General features: G+C 30.2%; 1 protein-coding gene across 3 annotated transcripts in view; it reads left to right on the top strand.

The window, feature by feature from the left end:
- Nucleotides 1-164: 164 nt before the first annotated feature.
- The window catches only part of LOC142329989 (rho GTPase-activating protein 44-like), a 90,579-nt gene continuing 70,755 nt past the window's right edge, over nucleotides 165-19,988 (top strand). For all 3 annotated transcript variants that reach the window (XM_075374986.1, XM_075374985.1, XM_075374987.1), the window contains exon 1: nucleotides 165-291. The gene's annotated coding sequence lies outside the window, so the exon portion shown is untranslated. The remainder of the gene's footprint in view (nucleotides 292-19,988) is intronic.

Below are 19,988 nucleotides of genomic sequence, written 5' to 3'. Positions count from 1 at the left end.
TGTAATAATCTGCATTATTGTGGTATAACATTTTGTTTAAGGTTTTTATATCTCTCAAATATAATATTTGTGCAATAGTTTTTATTTTTTTTAATAAGTTTGTTAATGTTTTTATCGTTTATTTTGTGCCATCTAAAATTTACCATGTTAAGATAAATTTTTATGGCAATTGAATTGGCCATGGAAATATTCTATTGAGTACTCTGTTAGTTTATTATGTATGGAATTTGTTATGGGAATTGCGTATGCATTTATGTGTCTGGTTGAAAGAAATTTGTCTCTTTGAATGCTGTAAGTAGTAAATATGACATCAATTACGTATTCTTGTATAATCTGTTTGTGTTACATTAGTATGAATTTTAATGCGAGACCATTCGAGTGCAATTTTTAGAGGTGATTGAATTGCCACCTATATTGCTGATTGGTAAGGTGGGTGGGGTATCGAGATTTAGGATAAAATTATTTTTATCAGGTTAATTTTATTTTCTATAATTTATTAATTTACTTGTCAGTTCTAAAATGTTAGAGAATTGTGTAGTAGTTGCATTAATATCTTTTGATTTTATATGTTAGGTTAGACAAAACAATGAACGTATCCAAGGTTAATAATACTAGGTTACAATTTATGTTTATATTCTAATTTTAATTTATTAATAGTAATTTTGTAATTGCCCTTTTGATATAATAAAGGCAATTTACATAATTGTAAGGAAACGTACTGTGGAGGTTTATCGCCAGTTGAACGTTTTTAAATAACATTATGTTGTAACCGTATTTTGTGTGTAAATGAATACGTGAAGGTGTATATGAAATATATTTTGTAAAAATTATCTAGTTCCTACATAAATGTACTATTAAATTATGTTAATATTTTAATAAGTGTTTGGTATCAGTTAATTTGAACTGTATGCTGTATCAGATGACCAGTGACAAGCAATCAGTTGTTTTCATATTAATGTATTGTAAATCAAAGATACTGGTTGCACTAGTTATATTTGATAAGATTAGATTGGTTTTATATTGCTTTCCTTTTCTTTCTGTTCTGGAGTTATCAATCATTAGATTGGTTTCATATTACTTTTCTTTTCTGTGCTAATCCAATTACATATTTACCTTTTCCCATGTTTTTATTATAATTTTTTTCTATATATATATAGATCTGATTCCAGCTTTAACCGCAAAGGATTTTTTTTGTATTTTAACTTGCATCATCCTATCCATAATGCATGGTGTTACCATATTATTATAATATTACTTACTATATAATCCATACCATATTATGTATATTCCATGATGTCTGGATTCTTGAATTTGTAATTAATTTAATGTTAATTAACAATGGATATTTGCTATTATGTTGTAAGATTTTTTTTTTTTGAGTTGAGGTTATGTTTGTTATTTTATTTAACAATGTATGATATACTATACAATTACAAACATTAATGGTAATACAATTATATGTATTGCAAGTTTATTTTGCATATTACCTTTAGTCTATGAACTGTCAATCTTATAAATTTTGCAGTAGACAGCTTTGGTTTTTCTTTCCAAAAAACTGTGCATCCCCACACCTAACAGTTTTATGAAATCTGAAATCGCAATAAACCTAGTTGAACAATAAAATATTTACAAAATTCAAATTGTTTTATATGTATCATAACTGTACTAGACATTTTTATATTTGAATTGTTTAATTCAGAACATGATGATGCACCCCGAAAATTTTTTTTTTTATACAAAAATATTACATTTTTTTAATGAAATTCATACTTATGTACATTTTTTTCTTTTATCAGAATACTTTCAGTTGTTATTGTAATCTTCCTTCGTGATACTACAACAGCTGTGTTCAGTGCTTCAGATTCAATTTGAAATTTTTCAACAGTTTTTTTGTTAATGTTGATACTTTAGGATTATGAGATGAATTATGTTTATTCATTTAGTATATCTATGTATTTTTATGGTTTTATTTATTTAAAAATTTTCATATGTGGGGTTGGCAACCCCTCATTATGAAAAGGTTTGGTTGTTTATTCCTCAATATTTTCTTACAGTAATTTCAACTTTAACAGTTTAACTTTTAACTTCTTATTACAGTAATTTATTGTAAATTTGACAGAAGTGTACTTAATTTTTGATGATTTCCTTTTTTTATATAATACATTGTCTTTCTTTTTAATTGAATTATGAAGGACAATACAGTTCATTATAAGAATTTAATGGCCATACCAGTAGTGATGCATATTTATTGCACTATCAGTTGTATACAGTATTTTAGTGACTACCTGTAAAAATATGGTTCACAGTCAGAACTGGTATTTTTTAATAAGCTACAAAAATTTTTTTACTGTATTCTCATACGCAGCTTTTGTGGTGAATAAAAAAAATTGGTTTTCCTACAAAATTTTACTTTTTGTTTTTTAAAATAATTTTTTTTTATAATTGATGTTGACTGTTGGCAAGTTACTACAAGAAAAATCTGTATTATTCATTGTTATTAAACTAATCATTAGTTATATTGATTACTTATCACTAAAATAAATTTCTTTGTAACTGATAAAGGAATGTAAATGTGTATAATTAAATGTCTGCATTGATTAATTTTTCTTCCATTTCAATGAATGAATCTTTAATTATTATAATAGTAAAGAAGATATAATAATAATTTAGTGATAGTTCTTTCATTTTAATAATTACAAATGATATCATTTTGTTTGCACCAGTGTTTCTAAGCCATCCTTAACAGCCATCATAGTCTCAATGATTGAGATTATATTTGGCTATTATTCCATAATTTAACTTTCCTTTTCAGATTTTTTAATGAAAAAATATTTTATTTAAAAAAGCCACTTGTTTAGTTATTTTTATTACTATTTTTTTAATTTTTATTATCATTAAAAGTGTAAATACTCATTATTAATTAAATAATTTAATTTATAATTAAAATATTAAATATATAATAAACTTTATAATATAATTTATTACATTTTATAAAATTATTTTTACTTTTTTAATAAAAATTATAAAATATAAAAACAAGGAAAAAAGAAACAGTATTGGTAGTAATTTAAAGATGTTGACGATTTATTAATGACAGTAATTTGATATTTATTTTATTTCTTTGAACCAAACCAATTAGAACCAACACTTAGGCTTAATTATGGCAACATTTTAACTACCTTTCTTTCTTCTAATGTTATCCTGTTTTACATTCTTTTGAATAGAAAGTATTGCAAATCTTATTGTATTGAAAAAAAGTAATTTATTTTAGAATTTGTCGAAAACATTACACTATATATTAAATTAAAAAAATGCAATTTCAGGACTCAGTGTCGCGGTAACTAAAACACAAAAATATTATGCATAAAGTTATCAACTTTTATGTAAACAAACTTTCTGATGAACATACAACGGATACTGAACTTTACAAAACAATTGTCTATTATGAAAATTAATGATGTTATTGAATTCACAGCAAATAACAATGAATTTGGTCGCAAAAGTTACACCAATATCAAGATTACATTTATGATGGTTGCAAGGAAAATTGAAGTACAATTTACAAAAACTACTATCAGTTATTTTGCTTACTACATATACCAGCACTTAAGATAGCTCTGAGCTATATCAGATAACATTATGGCCCCACCCAATGATGTTTTATGTATGAAACATTGGGAAGACATTGAATCAGCGTCCCTATGTTGGCTGTTTGATTTATTGGCATGGGATGGGCATGTACTGAAAAGATATCTGTAACATTTAATTGTTATCAATTATATATTATGCAACCTTAATATAATGAAATATGAAATTATATAAAGATCATGTAATTTAAATAAAAATTTATAAACAGATTGTGTCAGTATCATATTTTAGTTTAGTTACACTAATAATTAATCAGTATATGTTGTTTGTCAGTAAATTGGGTTCTTTTTCAGAATTCGACAGCCATGTTTTTCAATTTTTTTAAAGTATGCTTACATAATTTTCATTTTTTAAGATTTTTAAAAATTTTACCATTTGCAGAGAAATTATCTAACCAAGCTTAACCTATACTTGCTTTGCTCGCTAGTCAAGGTTAGCGAGCATAGGTTAAGTATGGTTAAATTATAATTATAAATTTTGCAACATACTTTTAATTAAGTATTCAAAAACAAGTAATTTTACAAGTATTAAGTTATATAAAATTGAAAAAAGTGGCTGTCTGATTCCGAAGAAGTTCTGTGAATTGTTTTTAAACTGTAAGCAATTCTAGTTACAGATTTTAAAAAAATAAACATGTGTTTATTTCTTCTTGAATGTCTGTTTAGATTATCTGTCATTTTGGAGTGTCAGATTACTAGGGCTTTTCTGTATTTATTTTTTATGTTAATAATTTATTGTTGATGCATGGCACTCAAATAGTAGGAAGTCATAAATTTAGTCATATCTGAATATAATCACAGTAAATTATTTTAAATTATAATTTATTTATTATCATTACTAAAGTTAAGTTTAATGCCTTATTTTACATATACATTTTATAGTAGTACAGTATCAGTTTATCCTACAAATGGATGAAATATTTTGCTGGACTATGTGTAAAGGTTGTCTAGTTCTTACAAACTAATGTTGATATTAGTATTTTAAATTGATTATGAAGTTTAAAAGCTACAGACATATTCCTCCATATCTAGCTCTTATGGAAGAAAGTGATATTAAGATTTGCCTAGAATACCTAACCTACATATTTATCAATCTGCAGGTTAAAAGTAATGCAAAACTGAAAGTTTTGCACCGAAAACTTTTGAACTGAAAGTATGCTGCCAAAGTAGATACAGTCAGGGTACTTTTAATCCAGTAATATTGAAATTAAAGAAACAAGATTTTTGATAACAAATAGCATATGGATGGATTAAAAACATACTGTTATTACTTACATTCATCAACTGATATGCAGTCAGTCAGCTCTTGTTAATGAGAGTCAATCAGTGAAGGCTTAGCCAGAAGGCAAGGATAGTGAAAGTAATTTAAGAGCACTTAGGGCTAATGATGATCCAATGAGCTCAGATAACACGGATAATAATGATTACTGATGTCGGATATTAATCAGACTTTTATCTCAGTCTAGAAGATGATTCTCAAGCAGTAATTGAAAAATAAATTTGTAATGTTTAAAACTGAACCCGTTAGACTATAAATTTATATCACCTACAATTTAATTTAATGTAATGTGTAATAATTATCGTTGAAATATAAAAATGTTAGCAAGGGATTAATGGCAGATAGTGTTGAAAGAAATAGTGATGGTATAATAGTTAACTAATTTTTATTTATCATGATTTGAGAAAACAACATTAAGCAACATGTGCAATTTTACCGTAGTTTATTTATTTATGTGCATCACACTAAGTGGGTATTTAATGTTTATGAAAAGGCTAGTACAATAGAAAGTGTTACCCCCCCATACAGCAGTACAGTTAATTTACATAGATAAGATTGACTGTTTGCTGAAAAACTATAGTACTTATTTGATAATAGGGTGTTCAAAAGGTAATAGGAATAGATAATAGGGTGTTCAAATTTGATAATAGGGTAACTTAAATTTTTGATAATAGGGTGTTCAAAAGTGTGATTGAATTGTGCACTGTTTAGCCAAAACAAGGCTACTTAAATTTCAGATAAATAATTCTCTCAGGTATTATTTCCTTAGTATGAATCTTCTATTAAACATTTTCTCATTAATTACAAGTATTTTTATTGTTTTATTTACAAACATGAAAATGACATTTTAATGAATCATATAATGTAAATAAAGTAAAATTCAGAATAATATTATCAAAATTTTTAATTCAAGCTGAATTTTAATTCATTTCTTCTTTAAAATGGAGGGATGAACTCTAAACTCAGTAATCCTTGAAAAGCTTTGAAATGTAACTTTATAATTGAAATTTAATATCTTGGACAGTTAAGTTTGTGATCATTGAAATTTTGGGAAGCTAGTTGAAATTGTAGAAACAGTTAAGAACAGGAATTTATTATAACTTGGTCACATAGTTCAAGGGACAAAATATGTTATTCTACATATGATAAAACAGGGAAAGATCACAGAAAAATGTCATGGCTACATAATTAGAGAGAGTACTTTGAATGTTAATTTAGTGACTTGTTCCTAGTAGCAGCTTCTAAATTAAGATCCCCTTAATGATTGCCTTCAACATGGAGACTACTTCAAGAAGAAGTTTAGCCAAGTTACAAGAATTTAAATTAATAAAAAAATGCATTTCAGAATTTTTAGGCACTAATTATTACATAAGAAACAGCTTATTTGGTTTTAATTGTACTGAGCAAACTGTGTGTGTGCGTGTGATTTTTTTAGCATTACCTAGTTTTTGATTTCAACAAGAAATTTTAGAATTAATTTAATTACTAATAACCACCAGATTTGAGAGATTTTTTATTTATAATAACAAATCAAATTTTTTGTTAGTATACTTTTAACTTGTCACATTCTTATTATTATTATTATAAAAGTAAATATTTAAAATAAGGTATTTATTAGAGTAATATATAAAATAATGTATTAAAAACATCATATTTGATAACATTATAACATTATTTTAAAGTATTATGCAATTTATGAGAAAACATTGGACTTGCCGAAAGGTTTTACAAGTTAATGAAATTGCCACTTTAATAAATTTAGTTAGTACTCTTACTAATCTTGACCAAACATGTATTAAATAATTTGTGTGCATGCACAAGAGTGTAAATTGAACATAAATGCTTTTAATGCTTGATTTTATGGTAGAAAAAATTATTTTTGCCTACAACGGTGTTGCTGTTTTACAGCTTTGATTCAGTATTTTTTTTTATTAGTAAATTGTAGTAAAAATTTATTTATAGGTATAACCTGACAATTATGGATTTTTTCAACATTAAATCATTAACATGATTTAATGTTTGTATTAATGAGTGTTTGTCATGTTAACATTTAATGTTTAAACGATTAAAAAAATGAATTAAGTTTGTCCAGATACACATAAGAAACAAATTCCACTATTATAATATAAGACTGCATAAAATTCATAAAAAAATTTTGAACTTCTAGGAAAATAAAATACTCATTTAAATGCTGGCGCATCTTTGTACCATCTGTTGAGTAGGGTTATGTAGTTCTTGTAAAGAATAGCGGTATGATTTCTATACTGTTAATGGTTCAGTGGATAAATCTGAATTCCCAATAATTAATTATAGGAGGTGATTTATAAATCTAAAACATGATCCGAATTAAGATGTCTGTTATGATTCTGAATAATGTAGTCTGAAGACACCACTGTAAATGGAAAAAATCAAAGTAATTAAAAAAGATTTTATAAACCGGTTGTGATATTTTTTATCTTGTAGAAGTACATGTGCTTTTCAATACAGATGCACGTATCGTGTTATTTTTTCCTTAACCAAAAAGTTAATTTTTCAATTTTATAATATTGTAATTTTTATGTAATAGGATTTCACCTGCAATTAATAAAAACATAAATTCAAACATCTAAGATATTCCCTTGTTTGAGAATATGAAGTCGATTGCAGATGTAATGATTGAGGTCATAAAATAGATGATTTTAAGAATTTCTTAATTTGTTTACTTATACATTTAAAAAAGAACTGTTACTACGAATCGATGGTTTATTTGATAGAATTTAACTTCATTTTAAAAAGAATACATCCTGCTGGTGGCACCACTTTAATTCTGATTCTTTAAGTCAAGTTAAGTTTAGCAGCACACCAGTTGCAATAGAAATATAACAAGAATTGTAATTTGTATTAAAAGGGATTTATTTATTTTTTTCATTTTGATAATGTCCCCCTTCAAAGTAGTCCACAGAGATATCCTACACACTTATGCCGGCATTTCTTCTAATCCTCAAAACATTTATGGATAGCATCTTTTGGTATGGCCATAAATTCATTTAGCGGTTTGTTTTTTTTTCTCTTTATTTTGTCTATAACTGCAAATTGTTGTTCTTTTAATGTTCTCTTTGTGCTGCGTCACAGTATTGTTTTATTTTTAGTCAAGTAATGATGAATTAATAGTAAAGTGTGAGCTGGACCATGATCGTGGTGCAAAATCCAAGAATTGTTTCCCCACGTATGAGGTTGTTTTCTTTGGATTCCCCCTTGTAAATGGCTTAAAACTGTTACTGTTGACTGTACAGCCTCCTAAAATTCATAATGGACGATACCATTTTGATATAAAAAACAATAACAAAAAAAAAGCTTAAATTTGATTAAACTTATCATTCTATTTTTTCTTTGAATTTTGTGGGATGATCACTTTCACAAAGCATCACCAAAAAAAATCATATGCTGTGAGATCCTGCCATCTCATGGACCAAGCAATAACCCATTATAAAGCTAACAAGATTTGTTAATAATTATTTAACTGTATTAATTGATTACCTATCTGTGTGACTAGAGTTCCCCCTTCCTTTTGATACCACATTTCTGGATTGAGCTTTACCACATTTCTCAGCTTTCTCCATTATTTAAGGAGAACTGTTATTCAGCTACTCAGACATAATGCTCTGAAATAGTAGTAACAGCATTCCTATTGCTGAAAAAAATATTGAGACAATTATTCTAGGTGATGCTGTTGTACAATATGTAGCAAGTTTAATACTGCTGTACAAGGGTTCTCAATGCATTTCATTAAGATTGCTTGTTGCCCGATATTGGAAGTTTTGTTCACTCATCAAGTTCAAATGTAATTTCACTATTCATTTGCATTTTGTAAATATTTTGTCACTTATTTTATGTACAGTTGCAAGAAGCTATTGTTAATTCATTGTGAAGTAGATCTAACAAAGTTTGACTAACAACATCCACTAAATTGTAGGATTTTAATGTTAATATATTCTGATAAAGTTTTGTATGCGATATAGAAAAATATAAATCGTAAACTTATCAAGCGACTTGGGGAAAAAAACTTGTTTTACTACTTTGATTAAAACCAAAGATGACCTTTTTTATTTATGTATTGTTAATATTTTGTTATTATATACGTGAATATATTACATAATTCAGATAGATGCCAGAAATAAATTGAGTTGTTAATATTATAGAAGTAAGTGTAGTTAGTATTCGTTGTATATTATAATATTACTATTGAGTTTGAAGCTTAATAATTTGCTTCAAAGATATACTAAAAGAATTAGATCATCTTAATTTATTCCTTCTTCACTTTTGTGTTAGTGTACAAAATTTCATTATTAAAATTCATTTTTAGAAAGATTACCGATTGTGCCAAAGAAAAGTCACATTTATTTCTAAGTTATTCTATATGTATATGTTAAGTACATGTGTTGACCAATAATTTGATTCATATCTCTGGACGACCCGACATAAATTCTTCGAAAATAACCGAAAAATTTCTAAATATATGGGGCACAGATTGGATTTATTTTTGTTTAATGATCATAGAAAATTGAACTTTATTGCAATGAAAATACTTATTATTTAAAATTCCAAAGTTTTAAGTCGGTTCGAATTAGTGGTTGTAGGAAATTCATTGTTATTTCTAAACAGTTTTGTCTTGTATTTTGAAAACCCATTTATCAAAATAATTAAAATTTGGTTATGTATATATTTTGGCCTGATTTTTCACCCCATTGAACAAGGCACCATCACCGTGCTAATTTTTTTTTTCAAGTTTTATTGTTATTAAAATGTTATAAGAGGTCAAGCAACAGGGTCCAAGTATTTCTCACAAAATTTTTTTATAACAGTTATTCTCTAAATGCAGTGTACTGTTGATAAACATAATTTAATGAAGGAAGTTAGTTGAGACCCCGTTAATAAATGTTAGGTATTTATTTACCCAACAGTTTTATCTTTTTCCCAGTTGTATTCTAATTATTGCACGATTAATATTTAAAAACCTATGGCATAATTGAAATAAAATTTATTAAGGACAAAACCATAATAGTTATATCTTCTACAATAATCAATAACCACTAATTTTATAAGTAGATGAAATGGTATAATGTGAATAAAAAATTAATCAAATAATTACGAGGTCTGTTAAGTAAGAAAATAACTAAACATTTTTAATTACGCGCCAACGGAGATATTTAGTGATATGCTGTTGGCGGCATTGTGTTCCGCATAACCTCTGTAACCACATGTTATTAGGTTGTTGATATCTCGTTTAGTTTTCGTGTTTTTGTTATTTAGTGCAACGTTTTTAAGTATTAAACGCGATTTTCGGGAGCAACGATACATCGTAAAATTATGCGTGTACGCAATATTACGAATGTTTTTCACGATTTAAAAGGGTCGTCAGTCGATTGATTAAAGATGATCCTCGATAAGGAAGGGTTTCGACTTCAACTGATGAGACCCACGTTCAGAAAATCGACGATCTGGTGCGTGCAAATCGCCTATCGATTGTCAGAGAACTTACAGAAGAGGTAAGCATCTCAACTGGATGATGCCATGACATTTTGATTGAAAAATTGGACATGCAACGATTTGAAGCAAAGTTTCTTCCTCGTTTGATGATCGAACGGTAGAAAGAACATCGAGTGGACATTTGTTGGCAACTTCTTTCACAAGCAAATGACGATGAAACATTCATGCAAGAGTCATAACGGGAGACAAAAGTTCAATCATCACAATGGAACAGGAAAGGATCTCCACGCCTCAAGAAAGCACGTCAGTTTCCATCCATTGTCTAAGTGATGCTCTCTATTTTTTGCAATTTTAATGAAATTGTGCATTTTGAATTGTTGCCTCAAGGTGAAACGGTGAACTGTGTGTAATATCAAGACGTTTTACCGGTTACATGAAAAAATCCGCAAAAAGAGATCAGAGTTGTAGCGAGACAATTCATTGTTCCTTCATCATGACAATTCACACGCACCCTCAGCTTTGTCAATCGGATAATTGTCCCCTTCTCAGCCTCCCTACTCGTCAGACTCGTATTTCCTTGCGATTTTTTTCTTATTTCTGAAATTAAAATCCGTGATAAAAGGATCCCGTTTTAAAACTATTGATTATATTAAAGCAAATTCATCACGGACCTTAAAGACTATTTCAAATGAAGTTATGAACTGCTTCGCGAAGTGGAAACACCGTTGGGAAAAGTGTGTGAATAGGGGAGTACTTTGAAGAGGATAAGGACCAGTTATCTGTAAAATTAATAATAAAGATTAAAAAAATGAAGTTGGGTTATTTTCTGAGAAGACCTCGTATACCAAACTGGATGACGTACTCCAACTTTCAATTATTGTTAGTCAGAAAAAGACATTATAACAGTAATAATATCTACCGTAGGTTTTATTAGATATTACACTAACATAACATTATATGAAGAAATGTGTAACTTCTATAACTTTAAAGCGATATCTTTAATAACATTTATTTTCTAATAATAATTTATTTGTGATCATTGATGAATTACAAAAAAAAAATATGCAAAATAGTTTGGATAACTAGGTACTACTACAGGAGGATATTTTTGTTTGAAGTAGTAAATAGAGTATAGGTTAATACAAGACAAACAAATATTTACTAATTTCTTATCATCCTTCGGCTGATGAGAGCATAGCTATTATAAATATATTTATAATGTAGTAATGTAATAAATATGCAGTGAAAATAAGAGATTAAAAAGTAAATAATGAGTCATTTTTGTTTTCGTTTTGAGGAATAAATTTTACGTAACTTTTTTATCATCTGCTTTTTCTTTGCTAAAATGTAAACAAAACAGATTACACAGAATAAAAATATTCATAATGTAGATACCATAAACCTACTTCTGTTTACACTTATTTCACAATACCTTTTTTTTCTTTTCGCAGTATTTTCAGCAGGTTTCTACTTGTTCCTCATTACATTGCTTTACTCTTTACTGCATTTAATTTAAAAGAATTTTCAATTTCATCACAATATTACTTATTAAAATTACAAATTCTTTTTTTTTTTTATTCAGCCAATGACAATCGACTTACCTATTTTGAATTTTCGAAGTAATTTACGTATGAACGTTAATATAAAATTTCATTAAATAATTTTTTTTTCATGTTAAATAGGTTAATACACTAAATTTGTATTTTTTTTTTTAAATATAGGTCTTTCAAATTGATATGAAATCATTTTTTCTTAAAACATAAACAAAGAATGTAGGACCTCGTTCGTGGAATTTCTAAATTTTCTTGGACAGTGAAATTTCCTCCAGATGAAGCTGTTATGTAGCTGCTCCAAGGAATAAATTTTTCATGCATCTTTTTATTTTACCCCTTTTTGTTTTATGGACATAGGTCTTACCCTCATTAGGTATATAATGAAGATGTCGTAACCATTAGAGCCGATTAATACCTTATACTGTATTTATAATTGGGTTTACAACATTTTTCAGGTACAAGTAACTCCAATATATCATAAACTAATTTTATCTTTATTTATGGGCTTATAGGAGTTTGTAACAATGTTTTCCATTTTATTGTTAATCCAGACTTCCGGTTACCTATACGTATCAGTAAGTTAAACATTAATTTATATTATAAACTAGCTGTACCCGCTACACTTCGCTGTGGCACATTGTGGTTGCATGGATGAGAAATGAGAAACAAAACAAAGCATACGTTTCATAGAAGTTTAATTTTGCAATACTTGTGGATATACAATATTTTTTTTGTTTTTCCACTGTCTGCGTAGATATAAAGGCTATCTGGTTTGCCGACTCAGGAACACGCACATACAGTTGTCCATGTGAGAAAGCAATCCGCATCTAAATCTAAACCACACAATTCTAGAGATTGACCTTGAGCTTTATTGATTGTGATTGCAAATGCCAATCAAATTGGGAATTGCAATCTTTTAAATTGAAATGATGTATCGGTCGGGATCATGGATATTCGAGGAATGAGGACATCTTCACCTTTGAAAGGCCCCGTTAAAATCGTTGCTTCCACTACGTTATTCATCAATTTCTTAACTGCAAGTCGCGTGCCGTTGCAGAGTTTTGGCTGACTAATATTCCGCAACAGGATAATTGGCACACCTATTTTCAATTTTAATATGTGTGGTGGCATCCCTGGCAGATCAAGTGAGTTTAAAAATTCCGTTGGATAATTAACTACTTCATCTGCTTCCACAACGGTGTCTATCGACTTATATGTCATTTCATCACTTTGAATGCTGGATTGAATAACATTATTAAGTTAATAGACATCTTTATTCTTTGCGGCAAGGATAGCTCGTTCACTGAGCCAATCGTTATTTCTATGATTAATTTGAATGCCAGGAATAGTTTTTCGATCAGTTCTTCTTTCGATGTTACTAAATTACAAAAATTATCAGGAAATGATATTCGTCTAGACATCTCATCCACTGGCAGCTGTCCGTTTCCAATGTCCAGTAACTGTCGTGAGAATACCTCAGCTGATGGATCATTCTGCAACTGGACACGCATATTCGTAGTCAACTGCAATATACGTACGTGTCGCCACAGTGTTGAATATTTCAGGTAAGCATTTATTTCGTCTGCTGGTGTTGATCGAGAAATTACAGGCAATGTTTGCCTAAAATCTCCTGCGAGCAATATCAAAGCATTCCCGAACGGTTGAACCTTTCCACGCAAATCTCGTAACGATCGATCAAGAGCTTTAAGTGATTTTTTATGTGCCATCGTGCATTCATCCCAAACAATGAGTTTACAGTTTTGTAATATTTTTCCTATACAGGATGCTTTGGAAATATTGCACGTGGGAATCTCGATGATTTGCATGTTTAATGGCAACTTCAGAGCTGAATGCGCAGTCCTTCCACCTGGTAACAATGTCGCAGCTATTCCAGACGAAGCAAGAGCTAGCTATGTCATTTTTTGATCGAACCGTTACTAGAATCAATCTAATGAAGAATGTTTTCCCAGTTCCTCCTGGCGCATCCAAGAAGAAGGTCCCCCCAACTCCGTCATTTATCATTTGCATAAAGCGATCATAAATGCCTTTCTGTTCACGTGTTAGTTTGGGAATGTTTGATTGGACATATGACTGAAGATCACCAATGTTGTAACTCTGTTCACGGCGTAAATCCATATCAAATGAAGCAATCGCAGCTCGGGTGGGTGCTGGCATTCCTAATTGACTAAGAACTTTATTTGCATTAGCTAAGCACTTGTCTTCAATATTTATCAATGCTTCGTTGTATATGCCTTCTGTAAATTCAGACAAAAGTGAATATTTAACCTAACAAAGGATTTTTTGGTCATTATGTAGGGATATTATTTTCTGTGTATTTGGTTATTTCGATTTTTTTTGTTTGCATAGTCTTAAATCTATCTGGGCTATAAGAAAGTTGGGTGATTTAATTTATTTACTGTAAGTCATCCTTCTTGGTGGCTTTTCTTTTTGTTTTGGTGTTTTTTTAAAATAAAATACAGATGTTTTAGCTGTTAAATATAATTCAAAGAAATTTGTTACGTAATTAGGTTGTGATTTTGTTTACATTGGCAACGCCCATACGGGCTCTTTGTGATTGGTCGTTGTGTTTGACAGCGGCCATCTTGCATTGATCTGATTGGTTTTCCTTTGTTTACATTTCCATCTTATTTATTAGTCTCTTATTTATTAAAAAACTGTACAAATTAAAAATAGATAGATAGATTTATTAAAAATAGATGTAAACAATCTTTGATGCGGGTTATATATCGTGATAAAATTTGAGCTCAATCGGTGCAGAACATTTAGAGTTTTTGAAGCGTACACAAACGAACTTAACATTTTTATATATATAGATATATCTTTTATGACTTAATTAAATTTTCATATCTTTATTTAAAGGATCATTAGATGCGTGTATATATAGATTTTTTTATTTACAATAATGTTGTAGGCATTACATTTGATTTTAATTATTAAAACTTGTAGCGGTATTTCTGCTTATCTTGTTCCAATTAGACCCTACTAAGAGTATAAATGATCTTTTCTATATCATCTGTATTCAAATAAAAAAAAAAAAATTATTTTAGAGCTTTCTACAGTATGTATTAATAATAGTACCGGATCAAATGCGCTAAAGTATATTTCACGTTATGGTTGTAACTGATATAAACAACATGCTCTACTTGTTATTGGTTGGCTGTGTCCTTGAGTTCATTGAATGTGATTAGCACAACACATTTCTATATTATTTAATATCAGATTCTTAATTTATAATATTATCTTTATTTTTATTGACACTTCTTACCCTTCTTTGTATCCGGAGACAGACGACGATATGTACCGAAGTGTATCGTCCATTAGTAGCGGTTTTACTAACCCACCGTACACTGGAACGTTCTGCATTAGTTCCAAACATAAGTGAAATAATAGATTGCACTCTACACCAGTGATTTTCAACCTTTTTCGCTTACACGACCCTCAAAAAGTAAAAAAAAGAAATTATATATATATTGAATATTTTGCGACCCCCCAACCACAACCCAATCTAACGGGTATGAAATGCATTTATGAAGTGTACAAACATGAGCAATTTACAGGTTCCAACTTTGTGTGCGTGCTCCTTGTAATTTGTCTGGTTGCATAATATTCGCTGTGATAGCATCATGTTTGAGCATACATATGATACGTTTCAACACGTCGTGCTCTCAGCACTATAAAAGAGACGTAAGGGATTGCAGAACGTCAGTGGCTCGTTATATGGAGAATCAGTAGTACAGTCGATTTGTATTTTTATTTGAAAATCCTTACCTACCTATTGATCTTTTGTCCATGCGTTTTTCTCTGAATCTATGCATTTTAGAGAAAAGTTTTTCAAACAAAAAATGTAGAGGACATTCTCCTCTACAATTAATGTCTTTGGAGTTATGCCGTTTAATTTGAAATTGAAATACTAGGTGGCGCTGAAATTGTAAAAAAACTGTGTTTTTTCGGTTTTTTCACCGGAAAAAATTGTTTTTCGTCTGTATTGCATTTGGAAAAGTTGTTAATCTCAAAAAAACAGACAACTTTTATTTAAACAGTTTTCTTGTACGACTTTGGAGCTGTAGCTTGTGAAAGTGAGAAAATGTTGTAAATGGGCACGTGTTCGAAACCGGTCTAGTCGCTGAACAATGCCGATCTCCCCGGCTACAGTAACAATAGGACCGCTGCGTTGCCATTGCACTGCTTTAACTCTGGAATGCTAAATCGTACAAGAAAATTGTTTGAATAAAAGATGTCTGTTTTCAACTTTCAACAACTTTTCCAAATCCAATACAGACGAAAAACAATTTTTTCCGGTGAAAAAACCGAAAACAACTTTACAATTTCAGCGCCACCTAGTATTTCAATTTCAAATTATACTGCATAACTTCACAGACATTAATTGTAGAGGAGAATGTCCTCTACATTTTTTGTTTGAAAAACTTTTCTCTAAAATGCAAGATTCAGAGAAAAACGCATGGACAACAGATCAATCGGTAGGTAAAGATTTTCAAATACGCCCTATTTTGATGACAAATTGCCTGTACTACAGAGTCATCGGAGAAAGGTCCGTGGCCGTGCTAGTCACATACAAGCGACGCGCTTCGGTCAGACAGTTTGAAAACTGAGGGGAGAAAATTCCCTTTGGGACGAAATTCAGTTATCTAGGAGTAGTTGTGGTTTAAAATGCTTACCTTAGGAGAGCATGTACAAACCCACCGGGTTGGTCTAGTGGTTAACGCGTCTTCCCAAATCAGCTGATTTGGAAGTCGAGAGTTACAGCGTTCAAGTCCTAGTAAAGCCAGTTATTTTTACACGGATATGAATACTAAATCGTGGATACCGGTGTTCTTTGGTGGTTGGGTTTCAATTAACCACACATCTCAGGAATAGTCGAACTGAGAATGTACAAGACTACACTTCATTTACACTCATACATATCATCCTCATTCATCCTCTGAAGAATTATCTAAACGGTAGTTACCGGAGGCTAAACAGGAAAAATAAAGAAAAAGGAGAGCATGTACAGCATGTGACCCAGAGGGCAAAGGCCGCTAGAGCCTCCCTATATACCCAGTACTTAAATGCACAAGCCACCTCCATTGGAGACTAAAATACTCATATATCGGCTTTACATCGTACCAATTCTGATTTACGCCCACCAGGCATGGGGAACATTGTTATGCTCCTCGCTCCAGAAAAAGCTGGAGGCCATCCAAAAACCGCGTTGTGGACAATTTTTAGGCCACCGTGGTTCGTTAGAAATACCACACTTCCCTACGATGCAGGCATAAAAACCGTATCGGAAGTGGGTGTAGCACAGGCGCGCAGACTATTTGAGAGCGCTGCTGAGTCTCGGAGACGTCTGCAGTGAGGATCCTACGCTGCAAGGCGTAAGGAAGAGGCCTCTCGCAGTGTTAGACGAACCACCTTTAGTGGCGGTATCTCTATTTTGTAGAGAGATACATAAATCTTTAGCTACCTTTGCGTTCCGTTCCATAATGTCAGTTTTGTTTTGAATGCGTAGTGTGCATCTGATGCCTTTATTTAAGTTTTTAAAAACGTGGTATCATTGAAAATAATAATAATAATTTAGATGCGAGTATTTTAGTCTGCGGTCAAACTGTGTAATTGTTTCTTTATTTCAATTTTGATTCTTATGCAAAATGGATAAATTTGTGAGAAACGAAGTGAGCCATCTACATTAGTGAATCGATTGGTAAAAAAACAAGATTATACAATGACAGTTACTTAAAGTATGGTTTTACCTCTTCGGATGGGAAGCGACAGTGCATTGTTTGCTTTTAAGTCCTCTCCAATGAAAGCCTGATTGTCTTATATCCAGGGCGGAATGGACCCACTGCTTCCTTCACCGACATGCTTTTGCCACAAAACATATGCCGGAAAATCTCAAATTATTTGTAAAGCTGTAAAAATGGTTAATTTTATTAAAATTCGACCATTGCACAGGAGGCTGTTTGATGTGAATTTACAAGGACGTGATAGAAACATTTTATTAATGACACCAAGTTCATGCTTTCATTAAGAAGCTTGATATCTGGATTATTAGCTTTCAAAGCAAAAATGTTGATATTTTCCACTCACTTCGGATTATATTGAGAAAAGTTTGGATGAAAGAAGGCACTATTATTCACCACAGCTTGGACAGCATGAAGATGCATTTGCCTGTGCTAAAAATCCAGTTGGCGAAGCATTTTCTCGAAGATAAATTTTGATTCCTCGAAGAGATGGGTACTGAATCCATTTACTGAAATGGTTATTGCAGCTGCTAAGTTACCGGTTGAGATTCACGACCGGCCCATCGAAATGTCTATATAAAACGTTACAACTACAATTCTTACTGAATATTTAGAGACGTTATGGCTTGCTCGTCAAAGTGAATATTGAAATTTAGTCACATAAACAATGAAAATATTAATCCCTATCGCCACGTCTTGCCTCTGTGAAAACGGTTTTTTGTTTATGGTTGCGCTAAAACCTCTACAATAATCGTCTTTTATCACTTGAAAAACGTTGTAGGATAATTTCGCGACCCCCAATTTGTTTCTGTTGCGCATTTAACGACCGAAATTAGTTTTAAAAATTATCTTTCAGTCCATTTCATAAAGAGTAAATAATTCCAAATTGAACTAATTATTATTTAGAAATTTTAAATTTAATAAGTTCTACGAATAAATGAATAATTGTTAAATTTCTAATAGGACATTTCTTCTTAGAAGTACGAGTATAGTCAATTTGGTTGAATTTTTGATAAAATATATTTTTTTACATTAATAAATAATTGGGAAACAAAATAATACAACTGCTGATAATTTTATTTTAAAGAGAGTCGTTCAGCTACGAAGTTGCTGTAAAACGAATTAGGATACTTTAGTTATGAACCGGAAAATAAAATGTCTATTACAAAAAATTGATTTTCACTGTTGTTAAAGAATTTTATTTACATTAATCGGTTATTACTGCATTATAAATATGTAAATAAAATAAAATTTTAATTATTCGTCATGTAATTATAGAATAATATTATTATGATTTGTTTTTAATGAAAAGCTTTGGGAGTGTTGATACGTTTGTTTATGAAATATTGATTGTTATACGTTAAGAATGTGTAGTTATTTTAAAAATAAATTATTAATCATTAAAAAGGTTGTTAAAAGTAAAACACGTAATTTGTGATTATTTAAAATAACTATGACCTTATCGAAGGTAATAATATTAATCTGTTATGATTGTTTTATTACATTTCACTTTTAAATTTATTATTATTGAGTGTTCATTTAATTAATTCATTCCGAACTTGGAACATTTATTTAACAATGCTATCGTGGACTTTTGGGCCATGATATTTGTCCTCCCAATGATTTATCTCCATTAAATAATTGGAGTGCTGATAGCATAGTTATTTTGTAATAACTTGATTGACTGTAATTTATGCTGCAATTTTGTCGGCTATTGTGCCGTCGTGCGTGAGTGTTGAGTGGTGATGATTTTGTGTGTGTGTTGTGTGATGCTTCATTTATGATGATACAGTGAAATGTTTAAAATATTTAAATGACTAGACTGTGCACACGAGATGTTCGTTGCTTTATTTTACGGTTGTAGAAATGAAAGAATTCATTTAGTTTGTATAATTATAGTGACGATTAACATAATTGCAAAAAAATAATACAGGGACACACTGGAGAAGGACGATTTTTAAATAAGCAATACTCGGTTAATCTTAAAATTGCATTATGTTTATTGGCACGAAATCAAAGCTCAAAACATGCTATGCCAATATAATTATGTTTACTTTATTTATGAAAAATGATGTTCCCGAGGTAACGTCCATCAATTTGAATGCAGCTCTCAAAATCCTTCATCACACGGGCCAACACTTCTGGAGAAATGGTAGCAATTTCTTGAATTTTTGCATTTTTTAACTCGTCCAAATTGCGGGGTTTGTGGTTTTAGACACGGCTTTAGAGGTACCCCCACAGAAAATAATAACACTAAGTCGGGGGATCTTGTAGGTCACGG

Source organism: Lycorma delicatula, chromosome 9 (assembly GCF_047948215.1).
Source record: "Lycorma delicatula isolate Av1 chromosome 9, ASM4794821v1, whole genome shotgun sequence".
Classification (NCBI taxonomy): Eukaryota; Metazoa; Arthropoda; class Insecta; order Hemiptera; family Fulgoridae; genus Lycorma; species Lycorma delicatula.
The sequence above is the reverse complement of the archived record's forward strand: the minus strand, read 5'-3'. Positions and strand labels throughout refer to the sequence as shown.